Below are 27,170 nucleotides of genomic sequence, written 5' to 3'. Positions count from 1 at the left end.
TATATTGTGAACATCAAAATGAAATCATATGTATGTCCTGCACTGAAACAAATGAAAAGCTTCAATCATTAAAGCAGGCCATTGAAATTCCTATGGTGGCATTAAACTTGGAGAAAAAATTAACTTACAGGCAAGAACAAAATCAGAATTAAAAAGGAAGTAATTTTTTAACCCTTTTTGTAGGTTAACTACAGTTCTTGTTCTAAAGATGACTATTGTATATCCATGAACTGGCATTAATTATTAATCATTCCAATTAGGGGGACAAACAATTATAAGGGAAAGGGGTATTAAAAAACAGAAAAGTAAAATCTGCAGAGGCTGGGCGGAAAGAGCACTATCATCTTAATGTGTGTAGGGCTTTAATTATTAATCTTAGAGGACAGAGCTGTCATTAATTCTATAATGAAACTGAATTTGTTTCCTTTCACTGTGAAACTAGTGTATAAACAGTCTCATTTGCATATTCATCAAACCTCTGATCTGACTGATTAAAACACAGAGCTTGAAGGATTTGTCTTTTATCTGCATTTTGACAGACAGAGCTATACTCTTAAATCTTGTTAACATTGTGTTACCAGTAGTTGCTAAATATTATTTTTCATATTTCAGCATGCTAAACAAACAGATGCCACTCAAAATGTGGCAGGAAATGTGCTGTGTATAAGTCCTGCTTTTATATCTATATGTACACACACAGTATGTTTTGCATAAATTGATATGGTAACATTTTGCAGCTCCCCAAGCTGTATAAAAAAGCTTCTGAATCAGGCTCATGCTGCAATCTTTGTGAGCAACATTACAATCTCAGAGCATTTCTGGCTTTTCTCCACACACAACTGTCCTAGAACAGCTTGGTAATTTAATGTCTTTGCTGAGCTTGAATAGACAATTTCCATAAGTTCTCTGCAAGTTAAATATTTTAACATAGAGCTTTGTTGCTATCATACATCTTTAAATGGTGAAAAACAGGATCCTTCATTCTTCACTGCACAGTGCTCCATAAAAGCAGAAGCTGGCTGTACTTTGGAGGATTGCGTGCCATATAGGATAGATTTAGAGCTGAGAAGGAGAGCTCTGTCCCTGCCCTGGCCCCTTATGTAAGATAAGAGGAATCAGATTGGCATAAAGAGGCCCTCAGAAGCTCTATTCCTGGCCAAGGGACGGTACCCCTGGCAGCACATGGGGAAAGGTATTTTAAAGGTGCCATCTGAGGACAAACTCTGTTTGGTTCCTCATGCTGGGCACAGGCTGAGGAGGGAGAACATGGGAGGGGAAGCTGCAGCACATCTGTCCAGCTGCCACGCAGCTGCTGGTCCCCTCGGGTTCACCCCAGGGGAATCTCACAGCCCCCTGCTGCAGTCTGTGACTGGGAGGATGGGGAAGTGTTTGTAATTTCACTTCTCCTGGATTAGGTGGTTTTGAGCTGTGTCTCTTGGCGATGGCAGAATCTCACCACGGATTTTTGGATCTCTTTTGGTTGTTTTTTTTTTTTCCTTTGTTGTGAAAAAGAAAAACTCAAGTCACAAGAAGCCATGCCTAGAGGATTACTCCTGGAGGCTGAGTGCACATTTTGCTGCATATAATGTTTTCAAGGCAATCTAATTTCTAATCTAATTTCATATCTTCTCTAAAGAAAGTACTCTGCCTCCGTTAACTCCTGAAATACTATCACTAATTCTATGAAAATTGAAAGTGAAATATCGGTATGGGACATGTAATTGTCATTAGGATGGAGAATGACAAAATGGTTCAGAGCCAAATGGCAAAGTTTCCCATTCCCATTTAAATGGATAAGTTAGCTGTACTATTTCTGACCTTTTAATGCTTATATTCTTTACTTCAGAGAGCTATCCCACATACTAGATGTGCCAAATGTTCTTGAAAATAGTCTCTCCTGCAAGTGAGCTGAGATGGTCACCCAGGTACCATTTAAACTGCTATTTTCATTCTGCTGTTATTGGCCTTGGATAACTTCAGATTTTCTTTGGTTTGCCCCAACAGATCAGAAGTCCAAAATCTGTGAGCACTTTTTTGAATTGTGGAATTACTTTTTTGCATATCATTAATGTGTCTCTCCTCTCAGCAAATGCTATGCAATATTCCACAGCACAACATAATTAAACCAATTTTCATATTTCTGTGAAAATATAAGCACAGGCACATTTTATATTTACAGTACCTATTTTATGATACTTATTCAGTTTCACATGCAATAGCTATATGTGTAGCATTATAACCGCTTTTTAAGAGTTGGCAAAATTTTGGAGTGTGTTGTCATTTGAAGCTGGTAGTTCAAATTGCCTGTGTGTGCTTGAAGTGTGTGGACAATTGATGGGACTTGTGCCTCCACCACTATTCCACCGACATACATAATAAATTAAATGAGTTTTGGACAGCCTGGCTCAACTCCTACAGCCCACTTTACAAATTGACACTGGCTGGGCATTATTTTCATTACTCACTCCAAAGAGAACCAGGATTAATCAGAGCCAGATACTTCCTTTCACTCCATTAGGCAATGGTGCTTCCAAATTACACTCGAGGAGAATTGTGACTGCACATGCAAACCACGAGCCTCGAAGGGACTCCCACAGTACACAGAGACTGGAATATGGAGTTCTGTTAAATTAAATATTAAACACACATATTTTAAAACAAGGAGGCAATATGTCTAATGTAGGGCTCTGTAAATGAGCCCATCTCTTAAGTCAGATATGGAACACTGAAAGACAGACTGGGACACAGAGTGCTTCCTCCTGACTCCACACCACTTTGGCTTTTAATTTACATGAGTTACTCCTGATTCATGCTGGTACCAGAGAGAAGCACAATGATGCCCTAAGACTGTGAAACTGCACACCAGATGTCACGTTGCCGCTTGGTTGACCAAATTTCCTTTATTTACTGACTAAATGACTTCGTCCCCCGGTAAAAATTCTTGATCGGTTCTGCTGTTTTCTACTGGTCCATTTTTAACTGCTCAGTTATGAACGTTTTAAAGCATGAAGCAAAGAAAATAGGCAGTTTTTCTAAGGTTAAAATTCCCATTTCTGCATTCAACTCTGGGTTATGTAATAACAGCTCTGTAAAAGAAAAGTATACTCTTGGTCTTTGGAAAAAAAAAATAGAAGTTACAGGCTTCTGTGTAATGTAATGTACCTCTGAAATCCTGTTGGTGTCAGATACTGTATTTTCCAATGGATTTGACTGTAACTAGGTTGAAATGTCATGTAAATGTAATTTGTGGCAATTTACTTGGCCTGAAAAAGGCCACAGAAATCGTGCTTAGGAAAAGTAAATCCCCTTTCTCATTTCTCAGTAGTTTAAAAGTGCAGCTATGTGTATGTTCAGGACACATTATCTTTATGCAGTGGTGTATTTTTCACTCCTATAGTGCTGCTGTTCCCAAAACATTTGTAATGTGGATGTCATCCCAACACTGGATGTGAGATTTTAAATGTTCCTACAGCTATTTTCTTAGCTGGATTGGATATCAGCAGAAGTAGATTTAGACCTAAAAATAGCACCACCAGCAGTTCTTTCCAAAATAAAATATGATTTATGGCATATAATAGCACAGCGTGCTACCAGGGAAATTATATAAATAACATGAAAAATTACAGGGGACTTTTCTATACCATCAGTTTTAAGAAAAATGTCTTTGTTACAATTTAAAGGGATTTCTGGGAGATAACCTGGCCTGTGGGAATCACAGAGTAGGATGGATAGGTGAAATGATGTTACTATTGAATGTTGCCCTCTGTCTGTGGGATATACACAAGGGTTCATGGTAAAAACAAGAAATACTTTGGTGTAAGTTGGCAGCAGTATATATTTTTTGAAAAAACCAAACAATGAAACCATAATTTGCAGCTAATATCATGCAAGGTTAGTAAGTGCATAAGCTGGTTATTTCTTAATTTACAGAAAGAACACTGTTTGATAAAGTAAAATAATTTCTAGAAGCATTTGCACTAAATGCTCTTTATCTAATTATGAGTAAAAAAATCTTAAATTGTGAAGAAGGATTCAAATCTTAAGTCCATTTTGCAGCTCACATTTTATAACTACTATTCTCCATTTAATAAAAACTCTTGTAAAAAGCACTTGACCAAAAAAGAAGCTTTGAGCACAAAAAGCCCATTGAGGTAAGAAATCATCTGAAGAAAAAAAAAATGTTATGATCTATTTTATTAAGAAGAAACTTCCTGAAAGAAATGACAGCAAATGAATTGTGTGTGGCAAAGTTAGTCTATGCAATCTGTTTTCTTGCACAGGTCCCAAGCTTTACCGTTTCATCTTGTAGCCACTCAGGGAAACCTTTGGAAATTCAGTGACTTTTCTGAAGTTTTCACTGGACTTTTTGTAGCTGTTCAGGTTGGCCTTTTGCTTCATGGCTCTTCCCATTTCCAAGTCAGACTCTTCATCTCACCTTTACTCCACACTTGTCCTTCATCTGGCTTGCCCTTTCTTTACCTCAGATCTAACCTTCCCTTTTCTTTCCATTTAGTTTGTACTCCTAAGATAGCTAGAAGAAAAAAGCTGTGGTATTTGTTTTCTGCTCTTATGTTACTTATCCTGCTTTGTTCTTTCCTATTCATTCCCCTTATCTCTTTGAGTTGTGAAGGGCAAATCCAAAATAGCTGTGAGGTCTTTTAAATACCAGGACTGCACAAGGTAGTCGTCTTCTCCTCTATGCACTCCATATCCCCACCTCAGTGCCACTTCACATGACTTCACATCCTGCTCTAGGACTTGTCTTCCTTGCCCTTCTGTCTTTTCTGTTCCCTATTTGCTCCATCCCTTAATATGTACTCCTGCATTTTATGGAAATGCTGGAATAAAATGTTGCTTGTCCAGGTTTCAACCCAGAAAGGGAACACTAGTGATCCAGTCAGATGTCCTGAAATGGCTGAGCTCACAGCCACGTGCAGGAAGGCATTTCAGGGTCTGGCTCCTTTTCTCATGGCAATGGCAAATTTCAAGTAAAAGGCAGGTTTTATTCATTCCTGTCCTCAGCACTTTCTCCTATTTGGTTGAGTTCCACAAAGTTCCATGGGGTAATTTTAATCCCAGTGGGAAACCTACTGATTTTGTCCATACTGTGAGTTGAACTTCAGATCTATGCAGTTGCCTTTAGTTACTGCACCCTAAGCTTCTGGGGACACACAGAACCTATTTTTACTTCCCATGTTCAGTGCTGGCTAGAATCCCTGTTATTTAGCTGGTGTTTGGGAAATAACATGGCACAACCAATTAATATAATCTCATAAAAACCCCTCAGTCTGAGGTCCTGTGTGTACACCAACATAAAGCTTTTTCATGGTTTTAAAATCTATTTTGTTGCCCTGCAAAACATGAGTATGTTTTGAGGTTGTGTAGGGCCCTGAGAAAACCCTAAAATGCCTTCAGCCTTCTTGCAGTTCCATTTCCAGAAATGTGTTTTCCCTGCTTTGCAGCAGAGCACTAAGCAATAATTACCATGTTGATAGTGATGCTGGATGTGCTGGCGCGGAGGGGAAATTGTGCTATGTGGAGCTATTAACTACATTTGCCCCGTAGCACTTCACTGCATTGACTCTGCTGGGATTTTGGCTGTCTTTGAGTTGGTTTCTGTTCAGATCTCCTGAGTGGTGGCTGTGTAATGCATCTGTGGGGCTGGAGCAGTATTTTAATCTTTATTCTTTGACTGTAGACCCCAAAGATGGTTAGCCTGGCTCACATTACCTGTAGGGATGAAACCTTAGGATTGAAGGCTTATTTAACAATTTCAAAGTCTGCACAGTCCAAATGATTTGGATTTATGCCTTTTAATTTGACCAAAGAAAGAACTATTTATTGATTTAACTTTATACCAGCTCTAGAATGTACGTATAATATATTAAAATCTCTAAATACCTCAGGCAAAATCTTGTTCACATAATTTATGTAAACTGAGCATTGTGGCTTCGATCCAGCAAAACACTTAAGTGTAGATTTAAACTTGTTAAATATGTTAAATAGGCATGTTGAAGACACTGGCACAGTGTCATGACATCAAGTTTAATGCGTGTAAAATGTCCTTAAGCTCCAAGGTCAAAACAAACAGCACTTAGGCCTGGTGCCCTAATGTTTTGTTGTGAACTTGTACTACCACTATAACAACATGACTACAGGCAAAAAATAATAATAATAAAACCCCTATTTTTGCACTTTTCTATAAATATGCTAAATATCTGTGTATAAAGTGAATCCCATCATTGCTCAGCAATCTTTATTTTTTTTTAGTAGTGTATGAATAAGGTTTGCATTTGAGGTCTTCTGCATAAGGGATCTGTGCTAATCCTGAAGTTCTTTATCCTTGCCATGCACATGTTCAGTAAGACTTTATCTCTTTTGTCCTTAAGCCTTGAAAGCTAAAAGCAGGCTCTGAGAAGACTTCTGCCTGTATGTCAGAAGTGATTTGGGGAGATATCATGTAGAAATGAGAAAATAAAGACATAAGAACATATTTCGATGCAGATTATAAGATAGTAGAGACCAAGGCAGTGTAGCTCATGTGGCCCCAGCTTGCTGAGTGCATCCTTAGTGTTGACCCAAGTATTTGAAGATAGGTACTTGAAGAGAGGAAGTAAGGGTCATGAAAATATAGCACATGCAAGGAAGCACAGCTGAGTGATATTATGTGTAGCCTGTGATCTGTGATTGATTTCAGTGTGATTTTAATGACCCTTACTTTTCTGCACTGTTAACAAAGTCTTTTTGAATCAAAAGAATAGTGTAATGATGAAGCACATCAAACTTACATGTGAGGGAGGCCAGTACCATCCTTATTTTAAGACCTCATGTTCCATTCAAACATATTTTATTTTAGAAGACTATGATATTCCTGGAAAAGATTAAAAAAGAGTGTTTTTGTAGAAAATGTTGCTCTTATTGAAGTGCTGCTATTATCCACAAATACTGAAAGCAATATTTATCTTTGTTTTGAAGACCAAATGACATACAAATAACACAAGGAGACAGAAACTTTTTAATGTAAAGCAGTAGGTACTTAATTGAAAATCGTTTTTTTCACTTCTTAGGAAATATAAGATCCAGCTTAAAGCCTTTTTAATACTCTAAAAGAGATCTTACATGGCAACCAGTCATATTGGTACATGAAAAGAACTGCAGTCTCTGATAAAGATCCTCTTTTTCATGTTTTCAAACAGCAGCTGAGCACCATACTGTGGCAGCAGAGAACAATCTGAGAAAATGAACACGGATTGAAAAGGCCCCAGTTACATGACATTTCCAGTGGAAAATAAAAAGAGCCAGCCTTAGGCCCACAGTCAAATATTTTCACTCAGAATTCCCTAGAATTGTGGACATACCTTTCTACAGAAAATGTGTTTTTCTGAACCACCTTTTCTGATGTTCTAATAAATGTGTGACATGGAGGAAGACAAAGGAGAGGTACCATCCATCTCAGGAGTTTTCATGAGTATGCATGAAAGAAAAATCTGTTTTAGAAATAATTTCCCTCCCATTTATTTTTAATTTCTCATTAATTGCATCCAATTTTGCCCTTAGTCCTAATTAGTTAAAATTTAAGGCGACTATTACTTTCTCAAAATCTGACAACTTCAGGATTTTATAATACATAATTTTTTCTTCTACATTATGGTGGCTTATAATAATGCATTAATATCCATAATTCTATTTTTAATCATCTTCTAAATTCATTAGTAACAGCTGCATATTGTTAAATGTTGTTTGTTATCCTTCCCCCCCTTTTTTAAAAACATCTATGTTGCTTAAAATTAAAATATTAACTAGTCTTTCCATATGTATGAGTGCTGCACTGTTCTCAGCATGGAATAAGGGAAAATCTCATGCCTGTCTTTAAAGAAAACTTTTTTTTTTTTGAACTTTTGCTCTGACAGCCTCCGAAATATTGCATAAATATCAGTAAGTTAAGGTTCATAACATTGTTCTGACTGCAGTGTCATTTTATGGGAAAGCAGAATATTGCAGAAACCTGGACTGCATGGAAGCAGCCTGTGGGAAAGCCTTTGGTGTTCATTTTGAGAGGTCAGCCTCAGCAACCAGACAATTTAGATGGAGCTCAGGGCAGGACCGAGTTCTCCCATCCTTGTCAGGACCCTGGACAGCGCAGCCCATCGCTCTTCCCGAGCGGCTCCCAGCACCTTTTCACATTCACTTCACACAAACTTCTCTTTTCAGAGCTCCTGATGCACAAAACTGAGCCCCAACTGCTGACAATTGCACCCCAAAAATAAGTTTAGTGGTTTGGAAATCAGGCCCTATTTTTGTCGCCGCTGAGCTCCTCAAATTATGGCTGTGGTTTTCAGGAAAAGAGTTAGAAATGCAGTCTGCTATTTTGCACAGTTTATGTGATTCAAGACCTCAAGTCTGTTTTTCTTATTTGCCTTCTGAGAATGAAAAATAGCCTGTAATGTGTTATGTCTGATGGGAAATTTATAGGAATGTCAGAGATGACTGATTAAGGGCACTTTATAGATTAACAGATGATGACTAAAACAGAGGTTGATGGTACTGTGGTGAAAAAAGAGGAGGTATTTGGCAATACAGTGAGATCCATCAAGACTTGTCTGAGACCTAGACATAGATATTAATCCAAACAATGAATATTTCAAAATCTGAAAGGTACTATGTAGAACAAGAATAGTGTTGCTGCACACAACAGGGTGCTCAGCAGCATTGCATCTTCTTTGTCTCCTGTGAGTGGATATAATATACTCTCCTTCTTGCCTTAGTCTGTCTTCCTCTCTAAAGCTTAAGGAAATGCTCCAAATCTTTGGCAAGGTCTAGGTAATCAACTAATCACCATAAATTACCTTGCTATCTTCTGTGTGGGGACCATCTATCTGTTAGGGGAATTAATGATATAGAGGTTCCTAGAAAATTTATAAAAGGTTTTGGGGTGGGTTGTTTTTTGTTTTGGTTTTTCCTTTAAATTGTAGTGGCCTCTTTATGAAGAGTCCAGACAATTTATATCCTTGCTCTCAAGGGAACAAACTGCTCAGAATGTGAACTCAGGAAAACAGAATATGTGTTCCAAAGGTGTACCTTAGTGCTGTTGTAATCATCCTTACAAGATACTGTGGCAGCACCAGATTTGCCCTCAGCTCCAGCTGATTTTGAAAACCTTTAGAGCTTTAGGAATAAAACTGCACACATCCTCTAGATTTCTTTTATAGAAATAGATAAGGTTTTGTAACAGCAAATAACACTGCAGAGCTGAACAAAATTGTCCTCCTATAAGTGAGACTTGGATGCACTCAGACCAAATAAGATTGTAGACTCATACCACACAGAGTCATAGGAAAACAGAGGAAAAGGTATTATATTCCCCATGGTCAAACAGAATTCTTGTCCATCGTGGCTGAAACTCCCATTAGCCATGGCAACCAAAGAGGGAAATACACAGCAACAGATAACATCTAATTTAATGCTGACAAAGAGGTGGGATGCATTGATCTGTTTGGAAGAAAACTTCATTCTTTTTCATTCCTATAATTCAGATTTTCTCATTACTGGACACAGATGGCAAAATATAATTTTATTAACTATGACCATTTGTTTTGTGGTTCATCAATTAAATTGCAGAGATTACAGAGACTGGTTCATGCCAGCCATTAACAGAAACAAGTTAGTAGCTAGAGCTATACTGCAAATGGCTATAGATGTTGCATACAGTGCTTCAAGATAATTTGTTGCTATGACAATAATGGAGCAAAATGACTGTGTTCTCTGAAATCTCAGATTTTTCATCTTCCTAGAGAAATATAGGCAAATAAAAACTCTCCTTTTAGAAATCTGGACTTCCTTTAGAACTACAATGAATTTATGCATGTTACAATACAAAGAATTTATGTATGCCAGTCTCTCTCTGCTCATTAGAAAGTTAAATCAGAAAAAAAGGAAAATCAATGTATTGCAAAGCTCCTGGACAGCAATCACTTCCCCTTCTATGTACTGCAGAGACAGTAGAAACCATCAGGTGGTACCAAGGAAAGTAAACTGATAGTTCCTGTAGCAGCCATCTCCTGAAACTCCTGTACACCAGCCAAGCAAATTTTTGGTGGAAATTAATGAAAACTGCATGCAAAAAATTTTCCTGTTCACATCTGTCTTTCCTTGTTTGATAAGAACTGCACCTGTGTTCATCCATTAACAAACTGGATTCTAGAAATTATTTTCACCCCAGTTTCACGTGTTTGTATGTAATGGCACAAATTTCCTGACATGCTCAATCTGAAAACTTACTCAGAAAGAAATTCTCTCCTGCAAATGGGGACCACAGAGTAATTGGTCCTTAATCCCTTTTTTAAGATAACCTAGGGGAGTGAGCCTTTTTTATGTCTATGTATTTTTTGAAATGCAGATAAGCTCTCTTTTCTTTCATACAGTCACAAGTTATTATCTTTACATGCAATAGTGCTGAATCACAACAAGAGGTTTAGAAAGACCTTGGACTGGTGATGATTAACATCCCTAAAATACTAGTTCACAAAAGACACCTTCTTTGATTAGTTTCAGAAGTTGCTCCATGTGCTAGAAAGTAGGATAGCCTATACTAGAAAGTAGGATAGCAGCACACACTCCATGATTTATTTGAAAACGTCAACAGGAGATGTGGCTTTAAGACAACAGGGAGCCCATGTGCACAGAGTTCAGAACATTGGGCTTTTCTGGGAATTGTATTGCACAGAAATTAACTAGAAATCACAAAGGTGTTTCAACATACTTCTTCTCTGATTTAAAAAAACCCCATAATGATGATAAGGCAAGGATCACAGCCGACTGCATAACAGCAATATGTTGTAGTAGTAAACCTCTGGATCTGATCTCCCTGCCTGCACTTAGCACTGGTGGCAGATGTATTTCAGCAATGACCATGGATAGAATTCCTTACAGCAGCTTCATGCCACCTTCTGTGTGCTGGGAATACCCATCTGCACCTCTGGTGCAGCCAACATGAGCACAAAATTTTACACTTTTTGTTCCAGGACAGTCCAAGTTTAATCTCTCTGAGAGACACCTTCACCCTATTAGAGTTGTATAAACTGATTGTTACTCAATGATCTCAAATTCTGAAAGCCTGGGACAATTCTGTTAATAGCTAACATACAGCCAAGATTGCTTTTTTCAGAAGTCCATTGCATCTCAAAGCATTACATGTGGCTATATCCTGATTTCAAAACGTCATTTTCATTGCAAGTTGAAACATGCAACTAACAATAGACTGGAATCTATCTGAATGGCATTAATTTCTATAAGGAAACATATGTGATAATTCTCACATTTCCTGTCTTCTGATCAATACAATTTGAAATACTTAATGTTTTAATGTTGCTAATTTTGGACAGCCTCTCCTTTCCATTTTTTTTTCTTTTTTCCTTCCTTTCTCATTTTTAATCGAAAGAGCATCTGAAAGTGCCATAGTCAAGCTGAGTATTTCATAATGCTGAATTCAGTTTCTATAGAACTGGGTAAAGGCCTTTTTTTTTTTACTATTATCAAAACCACTGCTATTGTTCCTCTCATTTTTCATGGCACCTGCACTGCAGCATTGGTCAGAACCTCCTTACCCTCCCCCTGTCCAAGCTGCTTTCCTTTGGAGTGCAATGTCAGTGACAGAGGCAGCAGGACAAGATCTGAAACCTGACTTCTCCTGAGCTGTTACCATAAAGGTTCTCCTAGATTACATCTAGATTATTTGTTTTTTGCTTCATAATTAACCATATTTTTATCTCTGCCTTTTCCTAAGCTTCCTGCTTTGAGGATATAACTGATTTGTAAGATTCCAGGAGATCTTTAGAGATCTACTTTCACACAGCTAAATTATTCAGGAATCATCTTGATTCATTGGCTGTTTAAGTGGTTTTAACACAGGTCTCCACTCTCAAAACAATCAGAGAAGCCACAAAAGAAACACAGACATGAGGTTATTCAGTAGTACCTTGTAGACACATTCTGACTGTTGGGTAAATCAGTGAGGGACCTGTTGGAGTATTTAACATTCTTTATGTGGCAAGGGTTGTCTTGTGGTTTGGATTTCTTTGCATAGAACAGTTCTGACATAGTTTCTTCTTCAGCAGAGCAAGGATTAATTTGTTTAATTTACTGTTTGGCAGTTTCTCACAGTGGCGTGCACACAGAGGCAACCATGCATAAGGAATACTCAAGTGATGTACAAAGAAATGTAAAATCCTGTAAAATCACCTTGCACCTTCTTGCACCATGTGTTTATATAATTTAAGATGGCAGAGAAGACAGGAGCTCCAGAGCCATGGCCAGCAGTGAAAGCAGGGAAGAACAAGACAATTCTTTGAGAAAAACAGATGAGATCATGGGGTTACCATGAGATCCATGTGGATGCTTTCAGTGGCTGTTTGTCTTTGTGTCACAGCTCAGCCCGTGGTGACACACAGCCTTTGTGCTTGTTTAACATTCAGAAGACATTTATGACAAATAAGGTCATGCAATGATGATGCCTTACCAGATTTGGGAATATGTATTGCTGCCATTACTTCAGAGGTCAGTTTTAGCTTCTTTCATGTTAGGGTGCAGTCATCTTCAATCACATTGTACATTTTGGGAAAATGTTTGTGATGAAATTTGGGAAATGCCTGTGAAAAATGTGCAGAACCATTTGCTGGGTTTTTTCCATATATGGGTAGTGTTTGAGGTAAGGTTGTTCCTTTTCTTTATTTATTACAAATTTATGCAAATTACAAGAGCCTTGGAGCAACTGTGCAAATCAAAGAACTTGGATGTGTCCATGTTTGTGTTAAACAGGATGGAAATGCACAATACCTTCCTTGATTCTGAGAATAGCTGCTAATGTGGGTCATGGCAATAGTTTCAAAGGCAATTTTTAATATTTTAGTGTCTATAATCCTCTGCAAGTGAGCCAAGAAATGCACTCAGGAGTGTCATCATTCTGCTTGAAGTCATCCTCAAGCTCCTACTACACTCACTGAGCTTTCACAAGGAAGGTGGTGCTTCAGAAACTGTAAAATTTATATACAGTGTTGCATTTTCAGCATGGATATCCATCCCCTACTTATCTGCAGTTTATTAATTTAAGACATCTATTTTAATAAGCCCCCAAATAGGATTATTTCTCTCATCTGTTTTGGAGACCTCTGAGCACTTTTTGGAAGAAATGAAATGGTAAAGAGCAGCTGTTGGAATTTGGTGATGCTAGAAAGGGGATAAATCTTACAGTCACATAATCCAAATATCTAAAAAGAACTTGCTTAAATCTATCTGCCATTGTTAAAATTCTGTGTTCCTTGTAAGAGCCTACTTGTTCAGGAAGGAGAAGTGTGTGCATTTGGTTTTGTCCATCAGAGAGCTCAGAGACAGAATAATGTTCAATCATGATGTTAATCCCAGCACAACAGTTTCTACTGAAGTGACTCTATAGAGGATTTATTCTCCCATCTATGCAGGTGAACAAAGAATTCTTTTAATGGGTGGTGCATATACTGTTGTAGAAGAATAGACCCCTTTGTATTAAAATTACATGCCTGGGATTTTAACATAAAAACTGAAAAATCCCACTGTGTAAAACTGACTTAAACTCAATTTCCCTCTCCTCCTTTTACAATGTCAAGATGCCTGAGTGCTCAAGTGACTGAATAAGTACTAAATATTTAATGCATGGAGGTTACATTAACTGAGCCTTTGATCTGAAACTTCTTAAAAACATCTTAAAAGCCCTTCAAAAACCGGTTAGTATTTCATTACAGTCACTTAAAATAGATTTATTTTATCAAAACATCCTGTCAGAAACCCCAGAGCTGTGATTAATAACCTGCAGCATTTTGACTAAAGCATCTCCTAATACTGGTTTCATAGTGTATCAACAGATTGCCTGTTGTGGGTAAGAAATCACCAGCCCGATTGCCTCTGTCAGGCTCTTGCAGGTGTTCAGTGTGTGTCTGCTGAGACTTTGAGCAGGTATGCACAATGGAATCCATGCTGGGATCCTGCATGCTTGCTGCTACTCAAACAGAATGTCTCTCATGTAATTCTGAGATTAAATTAACTTTTTCTTCGCGGAATAAATTTATTAGGGCGGTTTGCTACAGATGTTTTTTGTGTGGTAACATTTACAAGCATTTGGGCAACATGAGAAATGGGATAGATCAATAATTTATAGCATCCTGGGAAACTCCTGCACGTTTTTAATCTGTGCAGCATAATTTGAGAGCATCTCTGGCTGTGTGAAGGCTCTGCCCTTTGCATTGTTTTTATTGTTCAAGGGTAACAGACTGCAGAGTGAGACTGTGTGAGTATCTGCTGGGTCTGTAGAAGATGCACAGCAGCAGGTTTCTGTATAATTCATTTCTACTGCATCCAGCAGACCTTCTGTGCAGGAGTTTGTCCCACCCAAACCTATCCTTACCCTTTGTTGTAGATTTCCTTCTCATTGGCTTTGTGCACCTCCAGATCCCACTCTGAAATTCCCACTGTTGTTTTCATAACACAAGATGTTGTGTCCTAACACAACATGAACACGAAACTTGGGATCTTAAATGATTAATCACAGACCACCTGGTCACTCTGGTGCTGAATTTTGAAAAGTGCTTCTGCTTCAGGAGGTTTTGCCTCGTGCCCATCATTTCTACTTCTTAGCTTATACCTGCCTAACCAGTGGAAAGAAACTGAAACAAACAGTCTGGTAATTGTTCTGTTTCCTTCTCCTCAGTAATCAGGAGATTAAAGCAAACCATTCTATTCTAGGTTAACAAAGGGAATTATCCACTAGGTTCTGAGCTCACTGTATTTGCACATGGAGTCACTTGCCATTATTTTCTCAAAACAAGAGTTAAGGATTTCTTCTCGAGTCTCCCACAATATTAGCAAAAGGCACGTGGCTGAAGGCTCATGAACCACTTTGAAAACACATTCCTTGTTTCTTCAGGGAAATGTGCTTTTGTCACTGCATACCTTGTGTAGAAGATGTTTTGCATATAAAAACCACGTGGAGATTGAATCCTGTTATATAAAGCAAAGCTGGCTTTCTGTGGAGTTCTTTGTAGTACCAACATTAAAAGGGTTGTTATAAATAAGAGTGGAATATAATTATAAATGCCCTTCTGAGGAAAAAAAAAAATCCTTGATTACCTTTGAATTCTTTTGCCCTTTAAAAAGGTTATATTTAACTGGTTCAGTTTCTTACTTGATGTTTCAGTTTCCCAAGGGAAATCAACCTCCAGAACGAACTGTTTCAATTGGGTTACATGACTTTACTTTGTGTCTTGCATTTGTTAACAGACAGGTTATATAACACTGCAGGCTAAATATACATTGCTCTGTTTTCAGCTACCTCTGGTACTCCTGTGCTCTGAGGGATGACCAGAGAAGTGGGAAGGGGCTTTCAAAAGTTCTGCTGGAATTAACCCCTCCTGCTAATGGCATAAACTGCTTAGAAGTACAGACTTCATGGGCAGTGTGAGGCTATAAATCTTAAACTATAAAATCATATTAAATATTTTGATGCACTACCTATCATCCTTGATAGTTTTTTATGACGAAAAAGAAGTGGGTCACATTCTGCCCTTTTTCCCAATGGCATGTAATCTCTGGAAGCACAATTGACTGGAGCAGAATTTCCTTGAGTTACTAATATTGTAACAGGGAAAGTAATTGGAGTGCATGTGTGCTGCTTCACTGGAAAGCAGGAGGCTCAATTCTAGGGGGATGTTTCCCATTTCTAGGTAGTTTGGTGCTGAACAGCTTTAGATTCATTATTCTTGTATTTCCATCCAGTAATGCTTTCCTGGTAGAGGAGGAGATGAAAGGACCTTTTAAAAAAATATCAATAACAAAAAAAAAAAAAAGGAAAGGAAAGAAAAAGGAGTTTCATCCTGCCTTTTTTTTCTTCAGTCACTGATCAATAGCAGCATGAGAGAGCTGTATTTAGAGAAGAAAGGCAAGCAGGCAAGAATCTTAACTAACTAGCAGGAAGTTGATTGTAGCATGCTGGTGTTCAGGCAACTGATAAGAGTGGAGGAAACATTTATGCTGAGAATCAGCAAAAACAGAAGCATGTTTTACCACATGCCTGTTTCATCTCACAAGTCCAGCATGCTGCACATAAGCTTTGGGGATAAATTTAGAGTAGTTTTGTTAATTGCATGGCATTAAATTTGGAATGAGATGAACAATGAGCTACGGCAAATGATATTTTGATTCAGAGTACAACAGTGCTTGTAGGTGGGATTTATGTTAGCAGTAAGGATCAATTGCTGCGTAGATTGGCCCCAATCCCTCTGTTCCTTGTGGTGTGGGATGGCAAACTGGGGGTATCCCCCAGTCCTTGTCCTGGCAGCCAATTCCTTGCAGTAGGATTGATGGATACAGTGCCATCATTTTTACCTACAGAAAGTCAGAGAGCTCAGTTCAAGCTTGCTGTGTTTCGTTGTTGTGCTGTCTGTATATGACTGAAAAAGGAGCTGGGCTAAGACAATGCTTGCATTTCAGAGCTGGAAGAAACTTTATGGCCTTTTTTTCTGTGTTGAATTGATTTTTTTTCCCTTTTTTGTTGGTATTTATTAAAAATGCATATTCCACCCAGAATGATTCCTAGAGTTTTTTGGAGCACTGCTGAGTAAGCCAAACTAAATATATATTTCTTTAGAGGCATCAGTGCTCCTGGCAGACACCATTATTTTTGCAGTCACTCAGTGATTGGATTTTTTAAATAAAGCTTTTTTGTTCCTTTTAGTGTTAGGTTAAAAAACAATTACTTCGACTTTCAATACGTAATAAAGGAACATAATTTTAAAGGAATCTTTATGGAACACTTTTTTTCCCTCTCCAACTTTATTCCTTTTATTCACTCTAAGCATGTCTTGCCTTGCCTTTAGTTTATTTAAAGTTGTTTAAGAGGCAGAAATAAATCCACCTCTGCCTTCTCCATTCTGGTTTCCTCTGTGCCTGAATTTATTCTATGTTCAGTGAAGTCAGACTTCTAAGAGAGTTGGGAATTTTGAATTATATTTGCAGTTCTGGAGTGGTTGTATGTATTTTTAGCAAAATGCTGGCATGCTTTATAGGAATTTTCTTTTCCTGTGGTTCTGTTAATATTTGCACAGGAAGTTTGAATTAGAATGATGAAATATTCACTCTGATGCATAATGATTTGATCCCCTTCACTGCCACATTCTTCACAGCTGGGTTTTTTTGCTCATGCTATTTTGCATATGAACATTTATCATGCAATAAATTGATTTTCCTGTCTCCTATTCTCATCTCCTTAAACCTGCACATTCCTGCAGTGTTGATTCTGCTGTTCCTTACTTGTCCTATGCATAATTTCTTAGTCACGACTAACTTCAGTTATGACACATTTTGTAATTCTTACAAAATTATTGTAACATTTTAAAATGTGCTTGCTCAATGCCCCTTCTTCAGATAAGCTGTTGATTGCTTTTTACCATTGGGAAGTTATTTCAGCTCTTTAGGCTCTGAGCAATTTATTTTTTTTATTCAAAAAACTGTTGTAACAACTGTGGTTTTGCCCAAGAAGCCTTTCAGTACTTAAAAGACTGACCTGTAGTCTTTCATAAAAAGAAAAAGATTTACTGAAGTATGGTAAGAGTGTGATCACAAAACCTTAGCTGGCAATTAATCCCTTGCCTGTGCCATCCCTGTGATGCCGTGGATTGCACTTGATCCTGTTTCCTTCTCAGCTGAGAGGGCTGAGTTGGAGCCTGCCTTGACAAAGGCGTTCCCCTGCTTTGCTTTTTGCACAGCTGTTGCTGGAGTCGGTATCAGGGCGGTGATTCAGAGTGTTGAAGGCTTTCTCTCTCTGCATCAGCCCCCAGGGACAATTGCCTGTGTTCAGCAGGTGCCCTGCAGGTCTGCAGCAGCAGCAATGTCTCTTCATTGCCCCCAGCTTCTCCCCTGCCCATCCTGCTGTGCCAGCCCCAGCATTTACAGCCTCCCCTCTCTCCTGTTCAGCATCACCCAAAATCCACCTTGGCCTCCCCTTCCCCACTTTGATTTGCTCTCTTAGCACACGCCCTGTACCCTGGTATGCAAATTCCTTCTTCGGTTTCCATCAGGCTTTTTTGGTGTTTGGAAGCGAAGTTCTGTAATTTATTTCAGAAGCAACTGGTATGATTTGCTTTTGTTTGACTTTGCCTCAAATTATTTGCTGTCACAAATAATTCAGGGCAATAACTTGGGAGCAGGAGCTCCTAACCATTTTTATTCTTCATCATCATTAATGTTGCTGTAACATTCAGCCTGCAGCCAGAGCAGCAGCATGTGTACTCTGTGGTTGTAGTGCGCTTTGCACCAATGTTACCTCTGTGTGTGTGTGTGCACAAAAGATCCCCTAAACCTCCTAATGCAAAATAATTCTATTTGTGGGCATATGGGAGTTAAACTTTCTTTCCCTTACAATTTTCATTAGACAGAGGCTTACTGGTACCATGGCAGAATGCTCAAATAAGCATTTTAATGTTGAATAAAGGTCAACACGCTGGAATTTGAAACCATTAATCCTTTTGCTCTTAAAGCAGGCAGAACTTTTACAGACTAAATAAGGCATTAAATAGCAGATTCTTAAAGTTTTGAAAAAGAGAAACATATCACAAATTACCCATTTGGATTTCTAGAACTTTTCATTTTCTGCTGTTTGAGCAAAATAAGTTCTGAGGGTTTGGGAGGGTGAGTATTATATTTTATGTATATTCCATATATTTATATAATATATATTTTTATATATTATATGATATTTTATATATCATATTTTTATTATATTAAAATTATATTTTAAAATATAATTTTTTCATTTCCCAACTTTCTGTTGGGAAAGGATATTTCTGAGTTCATAGGGCTATGAAAAAGAAGCCCAGTGTATGAAAATACCCCATGGCAGTGGAGACAATGACACTTCAGGCTGCAACACCAGTCTCTGGGTGTAGGGACCCTCCTGTTCAGATGAAAAGAAGTTCAGGCTCACTTTAAATTAATTCCTGGACTTTGAACAGTTGTGGGATCCCTCTAGGACATCACAGACTGTTAAATTAAACCTGTATTGCCTTGGGTTGAACTTTTAACCTACGTATGACTGAAGTCTGTCTTTTGGGACAGCATCCAGTCTTGATTTCAAGGCATCAGGAAGCAGAGTATTTACTGCTTCCTTTGGTAATTTGTTCCAGTGTCTGATTACTTTCACTGTTAAAAACATAAATCTAATTTTTGAGTTGAATTAATCTTGGATTATGTAATTTTTTTTCCTCTGGTAGCTAATTTTTTGCTACAAGATTAAGAAATCATTTGCTTCTACGGGGGGGGATAGAGATGGGAAGTTAATGGTAATTGTAATGCAGCACTTTGTAGTATTTGAGTCTCATGTCAAGATATATTCCCCCCTTAAGTATTTCCTGTGGCTTCTTGCTGTGTCTTTGAGTTTCTCAACATCTTTTTTTAAAATATAGGTTCTAAATTTCCATCATTCCATTCAGCTTTATAGAATACTTTATTTGTAAAAATTTAGATATTTAATTTTGCTCACTGCTCCCAAACATGATGTGCAAGGATCTGATTTCTGGGACATTTCAGTAGGGCTCGTGGAATCACACCAGTGGGAAGGACCTTTGGGCAGCCTGGATCACCCTTTCAGTGTGGCAAGATCCACATTTATTTTGGAAGGATTTCTGTGTTATTTCTGACAGCTTTTTCCAGGAGTATTCCAGAACTTCCACAGGCAATCTGTCTTCTCTACTGTTTATTGCTTTTTACTGCCTGACAGTTTTTTCCCTAAAATCTAGCCTCAGTCTCCCTGGCTGCTCTTTAAGTCATTTTTGCCTTGCCCTATCTAACATCAGCACAAAGAGCTGTTTACCAGTTTTGTGGTTTGGGGCTTTTTTCCTTTCTTTTTCATTTTTCCCCCCTTAATTTTTTTTTGTTGGCTTGTTTTTATTTTTTTAGATTTTGGCAGCATTTTATTTATATCTGTACTTCTTTTTTTTTTTTTTTCTTTGTTTGTTTTTTTAGCAACCTCAATTCTTACTTGTGTTCCCTAAATCATAAATTTCTTCTGGGTTATCACAAGTTGGTCTTCAGTTGTTGGAGGTGCAGTTCTTCAGACTGGATCAAATAAAATGCAGCTGCAGCTTTCCTGGTGCTGAGTAGAAAGATTCTTCTGTGTCAAACAAAGTAGAACTAATTTATCCATTGCAGTAGGACATTCATCTTTACTGGGGCAGCGTGATATTGTTGATGGATTATCCAGCTTGTGATCCACAGTAAGTTTTAATTTTCTACAGAATGGCTACCAATGTCAGTGGTTCTCCATCCCAAGTAGTTAATTTTTCTTGGCTCAGTGAAGTACTTTACATTTATCCCTACTAAACAAGCACTGTGGCTTCCGAACCAGATCTTTAAATTCATCAAGTTTTCTCTGAATTCTGGTCATTATAAATCCAGTGTGTTTTTAATGCCTCTGAGAAGGATATTGTCACAGCAAGTGTGTATGTGATGCTATTTTCCAGGTCATTAATCAAAATCCTAAATGTTACCAGACTTAGGAGGGCCTCATCCAGATTGTCACTTGAGGTAGCATTTCAGGTCAATAGGAACATTGCTAATCACGCCCCAAGCATGTTTTTTCTGAATCAGTGTTGCAGCCACTTTGTACTATTTCCATCTGAATCGTGCTTCCATGGTTGGCTTAGAAGATTGATGTGGGGAAGGGGATCAAAAAGAGTCCAGAGTACAAATGACATCTGATGCTTTCCCTCTGTCCACAAGGCCTGTTACCTTATCAGGGAAGAAAATTAGATTGCTCTGACATGATTGCTCTTGACAAATCCATGTTGGATGTTATACATGTTCTCATTGCCTTCCGGGCACTCACAAAGGGTTGGGCTCTTTGTTTCAGTATTTTTCCATGCATTGAAGATAAGCTGATTGGCTTACAATTGTCTGGCTTGCCTATTTCTTTAAAATACTTTTTAAAGGTAGACATTACACTGGCCCTTTCCTAGGGCTTCCAGTTTATCATCCACTGTCCTTTTTAAGTTCTCAGAAATAAGCCCTGAGACTTTGACTTTGAGATTCCCATTTAGCTCTGTAAGTACTGGTAGATGAAGTTCATTAGACTCACCTTGTTTAAAAACATCCACCTTATCTAAGTACTCTAAATATTGTACCTTCCCTATTTGAGGCTCAAGTCTGGCCCTTTGTCAGTGAAATTAATTGTGATAGATACATGATTGTGATTGACCTTATAGTAGAGACTGAGGTGAAAAAATTAGATATTCATTAGTCTTTTGCCATCATCCATCATGTTTCACTTCTTTCTTAAGGAGCAGAGTAGCCTTTCCCTTGATATCACTCTTACTGGAGTGTTTTTTGTTTATAAAGTGGTTTTTTTTTATAAAGTGTTTTTTGTTACCCTTGATGTCTCTTTATGTATGTGTCTCATGTACACACTTATTTGGATTTTTACTTTTATCCCTACCAGATGTGTAGTTCCTTTGTTCTGTAGATATTTTTATTCATAAATGTATACTCCCATATTTCGTTGCATCTAGACCACAGACTTTGAAGTGGTCCAAATAACACAGTGACCAGTTTTCTATGATTAACCTGCTCTTCATCATCTGTCACCTCTCCAGCTCTCTGCTGGCCACATATGACAGCTGTAGTACGTCCACCTTTTCTTTTAGATTCTCAATTCAGAGATTGGACTGGCTTAGGTAATACCTATTTTTTGGGATTTCCATCAAAAACATCTGCATCACATGTTCATTCTTTAATTACTACTTCTGGGGAATTTTCTTCAATTAGCACTTCCTGAACTGAACTTATACTTTATTAAATTAATGGAATTATCCATTTTTAAATTCTAGTGGCAATTGGAAATAAGTCAAAAGCTCCATGAAATTATTGCTGCAGACATCAGTTACACTTCCTGTCTGTACTGAGATTTTTAATTTTATAGAAATGGAAGTCACCTTTCCAGAAGCAGAAGTTGGGAAAAGGAAAGGTAGGACAGAAAAGGTGGATTAGGATGAGTAAATGGCTAATATAGAGCTACACAAAACAATCTATTTTGTCCATAACTAACTTTATTTATGACATGGGGGAAACCCAAAGACAGGACAAGAAAACACCCATCTCTGTGCAGCTTCCTTCCAGCAGTAAAAGTCCTAAATATCTGCTCTGCTGCTTTTCCTATTCCTCTAGGCTAGAACTTTGCAGGGGAGCACAGTTCCACCAAATTGATATTGCTGCACTCATACCCACAGTTTGCCACAGGGAGACCCCTAGGCATGCTCGCAGCCTTGGATCTGCCCAGTGCTCTGGAAGGAGGCTCCATTGTTTCTGAGATCACACTTTACAACACAGTGCTATTGCTTCTGACGTTTATATTGACTGAGGGGCAGCTTCAGCCAGGCCTGGGATTGCTCATAGATCAAAGACAGATTTGCCAGCTGTCACCAGCCCTGCCCAACGTAATGAGATGCATTGACAATTATGGTACTAAAGGCACTGTGATTGTTTATAGATCATTTTTTGATTTAACCAATTGAAGAAGTTATAGTATCACTGTGATACAGCAAATATAAAGAGGGAATAAAAGATTTGATTAATATTGTGAACTAATGAGATAGGCTATTTGCTCACAAGGAAACCTGAAGGTTAGTCATTCATACTCCAACAAAAATCCGACTTTGTGAGATCATATTACAGTTAATTGGAGAAGGCAAATTCTAAGGATGATGCCACGTGTAGCCCTGTTTATTATATGAGTGGAGCTAATTTGACAGTTTGGATTTCCTCGTGTAGAAATGTATTTCTCCCCATATTTGGAGGATGGCAGTGAATGTGGCTCTGTCACATTTCATTACTTTAGACTTTACTCTGTTTCATTTCAGTCTGCAGCAGAACTGCTTCTGAAATGGGATTATTGACCCCTGCCATTGATCACACTGCCCTGGCGTGTGCGTGTGTGTGTGCACAGTTGGCACTACTATCAAAATATGTACATCTGAAGGTAAAAATACTACATGATCTGCAGGGTAAACAATATCTGTGCATCTTCCCATTCTCCTTCTTTTTTTACCCCTTCCTTTTTTTCTGAGGCTAGCTCAGTCCATCAGGAGGATGAAAGGAAAAATTGCTACACTTGTGTTAAATTTCCCCTGGGAAAGTAAATTATGGACAAGCCTCCAAGGACAACCCAGAAAGAAAGGGATAAGATATTGATGCACACTGTACCTCTCACTCTTTCTTCCTTGTCCCACAATTGAGCACTCCTTCAATGAAAAGTTACGAGTTCCTTGTTAAATTGAATTTCTCTTCTCCTTGTCTCACAATTTATTGTGACGCTGAAAATTTTATAACTTGGTGGAAACTGGCAGCAGCCCCATTTGTCCCCACAAAAGGCTATCCAGGTTTGAATAGGTTTTGAAACAGAGCTGTGAATGCTCACACTTAAAGACAGATAGTCATGCCAGTTCCCAGCTTATTATAGGAACTTTTTTAGTTACTGTATTTTTTCATCCAGTTTAAGTGTTATATTTTTGGGGGTGCTCAGGGAAAGGAGGGAGGGGGATGGATGGATGGAATAACAGAATGGAAGAGGAAAATTTGGAATGGTGAGTGAGTATCCTTATGGCAGCATCACTGCAAGCATCACCTGCTGGTTACTTTTAAGAAACAGTGATAAACCCTGTCTTCTAAATTTCATGCTGTAACATTTTGGTGGTCACCAAAACCTCAGGGGTCAATTTTAAAGTGAGACTTCAAAGATTCTTTTCTAAGCCTGTTATGGATGCTTTGGGTTTGATTCCCAGGTTGATAAGAATTCTGCTTGGTTTCACTCCACCAAATGAAATCTGTGTCTTTTTCTTAGTATGTATTTTAACAGAGGACAGGAAATGGAATACTTTAGATTTAAAATGTTGGATTTGATCTTGGTGTCTCTTTTCCTGGATAGGCAATGTATGGCACCTCTTGTATCAAATCTAAATGTTGAAAAGAAATTGCCTTTTCCCCCAGCAGCTTTCTCTGCAGTCATGCAGGGTGCTTAATTCTGGTGAAAGGGAAAGCAGGAGGACTGACATGCTACATGACATTCCAGTTATGGAAGAGAAAAAAAAAGTTAGCAGATTGACAGGCCAATAAAAATACACAGAAGGTTTTTCTCCTTTCCAAGGATGCATGTGTGGGAATGTGAGAGAGGAAAAGGCTGGGGAGGGTGAAATGTAATTACATATAGGCACACACATATAAGCCTATATGTACAGGCAAACATTAATTCAACAGGTAATGATGTCTGTTAAAAATACCTTTTGTCTTAATGTTGGCCAAAAGGGTGCAATTTTCAGTGGTCATCATCATACCTTAAACTGAGCCTGCCATTGGTGTGACAAATTGGGAAGAACTTCTTGTGTGTGAGTTGTTGCAAAGCAGTTAAATGATAGATATTTACACTGAATTTCAGGTTTGATGTGTTGTTCTGAGCTTATCACATAAAAAAGTCAGGGGTGGCTTGGATGAGCTGACCTTCCCGAGGATGACTGCTCCTCTGAAGGTGCAGAGATTTAAGAAAATTATACCAGTCTCAAGTTAAGCTGTGGCTTCCTTTTATAGGGGAGAAGATTAAGGATTGTGTTATTTTGTTCCCCACAAATGTCTTTCCTCCATTTGAAAAATCCCAAAGGCTCATTTGTAATCCTGGGAGTAATGTGATATTTACCTGCAGACAATGTACAGAAGAGGAGCAGGGATGAATAGCAGAGTGCTGCTGGTGGCATTTGGGGTGCCACAGGCATTTTTTAAACTAGTAAAAGTGGAGTGGGTGATGGGATAAGGATTGGAATAACCAGGTTTAAGAGAGGTAAAAAATGTATGTATTGTGAGAGAGACAAGGCACAACTGTTAGACAGAAGAATTTTGAGATCAGTGCCTTAAATTATTAGAAATAACACTTCTGCTTGGAGTCTGTAAATAATACCAGGACAATCTTTAAAATTGCTGAATACACTGTCCAAATATTCCTTCCAAACATGCTTGGAAATGTTGAACTGCCAATAACAAATAGTAAATAGCCCTAGTGATGCATTCCTTATGATTGCTTCTTCCAGTTAAAGAGTACATTCATCTTTACATGAAGAAGATGAAAGTTTTAGCCATTACAGTATAACACCATATATTGCATATTAGGTACATTAGACAGTGACATTTGTAGCTTGTATGTCTATATAAGCATTTTGCTGTGAATAAAGGGAAAAGAAGTATTTGAATTCTACTGCCATATGTTTAGGGTTTGTCTCTGGGGTGGTTTTTTTTTCATTTGTTTGGTGTTTTGTGGGGTTTTTGTTTGTTTGCGATTTTGTTTTGTTTTGTTTCATTGTTCAGTTTGCAATACTGTAGTTCATTCTTTTACTCCAACTGTTTTGTTGAAATGTTGGAAGTTTATCGTGGAACTCTTTGAACATAGCATATTTTATCTTCATATGTACTTGTATGTATGCAACCAAAAACTTGGGAATGAACAATTCCCTGCTTGGAACCTGCAAAGTCCCCATGAGCAGGTGGAGCAAAGATCATCTGAGTCTGCTGCCACCTCGGTTTCTTACCTGGGTTTGGAAGAATTTCTGTTTACTCCCTGTTCTTTGCAACTTTTGGGAGAGCAATTCCTCCTGGCTTCATTCAGCTTCTGAGGTTAGTCAAGGAATGGCATTTAGTCTATAGCAGTGTTTAACATTCCCTGCTCTGTGAGGGATCTACGTGCAAAAGCTTAAAGGAGAGAGGAATCTAACATTTCTTGCACAAATGGTGTTGTTCCTGCCTGCCTTCCCAGCCCTTTTCCTCTGCCTCTCCCTCAGCACTCTTGGTGGATTTCCAGGGAGGTGGAGGTTGAGAGGAGGTGATGCTGTGCCATGTGCAATTTTCCTTTATGGTGATAAGACTTGCTTATTTTGAGGTATTTCTGCACCTTGTCAAAGATCTCAGAGGCTGCTTTTCAGGTTTTGAACACTTCCAGAATCGTGTCTATCTGAATGCTACAACTCAGAGGGAAACAGTTAAACAACCTTTTCATGTGTGCTGTCCTGCACTGTTAAAGTGAATAAATTTTGTCATTGCTTTTAAAGTATTTCCAGGTATCAGCTTCCAGACTTGCCTATGGGTGATGACCACAAGATTTATTTTTCTTCACAGATACTGCTCTGTGACAAAGTTCTAAGAAAATACCAAATGTTATTTTTTCCCTTATTATTCTGTTGGCAGCAAGTATAAAATTGCTGTGAGAGTTTGTCAAATTATCAGGCATTCTCAGTTCTACTGAACTTTCACAGGAACTGCAGGTATTTAGCACCACCAGACCTGGAGACAATTGTCACCAGTAATCTCCTGAAAGATGAGAAAATAGTGACAAAGTTTGAGTACTATGTGAATGCAGTTTTGCTCTTGGTTTCTAAGTTCCTATATCTGAAAAAAAATCTATGTAGGCACAAAGTTGGATTTTGTGCACAGCACCAGTGTGTTCCAGGAAGTGACTGGAGATCCATCATAGTACAGATGGAATGTCATCCAGGGCTACTTTAGCAGAAGAGTTAATGTGCTGTACCATTGTGTGCATAGAAAAACCAAGGTCTGAAATGCAATGGTCAGGCCATTCTGTACTTCTGCTAATGACTGGAATTACTCTATTTCAGCAAATTGAAAAAATGCATTTAATTCTCCAAAAACTGTTTTCTTTGTCATCAGCAATGCCAAGTCTCCTTTTGCCTGACTGGGTTAAGAGCCAAACTGCTCAGCTCTGTCAAAACTCAGGCAATTCTGAGTGGGTGCCAAAGCAGAACTTGCTAGTCTCTAGTCAGCTTTACAGCCACAAAATGCTGAATGAATGGGATGCAAGTGGCAGCTGAGGTTCACAACTCGGGATCACAGCTCTGGGTTTCTCTACCAAAATTCCTCCTGATTTCAATTTTATGCCTCCAAGTCCTTTTTTTAGACAGAGTCCCTAGTGATGTAGCTGACATTCCTGTCAGAATATAAGCTCTATCGAGGCAAGATTGTTTCTTTCCTCACTTAAAATGGCATACACATATCTGACTGAAAAGTCTGAACAGATTATTTCTGTGAGGGCATTCTTGAGGGCCAATATG

The 27,170-nt window shown here is 38.3% G+C and overlaps 1 protein-coding gene across 5 annotated transcripts in view; it reads left to right on the top strand.

Annotated features, from left to right (window-relative positions):
* LOC134423228 (BEN domain-containing protein 5-like) overlaps positions 1-27,170 on the top strand; it is an 882,906-nt gene that overhangs the window by 349,011 nt on the left and 506,725 nt on the right. The window lies entirely within an intron of this gene.

The sequence above is a fragment of the Melospiza melodia genome, chromosome 11, assembly GCF_035770615.1.
Source record: "Melospiza melodia melodia isolate bMelMel2 chromosome 11, bMelMel2.pri, whole genome shotgun sequence".
NCBI classification, from domain to species: Eukaryota; Metazoa; Chordata; class Aves; order Passeriformes; family Passerellidae; genus Melospiza; species Melospiza melodia.
This window is presented reverse-complemented; position numbering and strand designations above follow the sequence as displayed.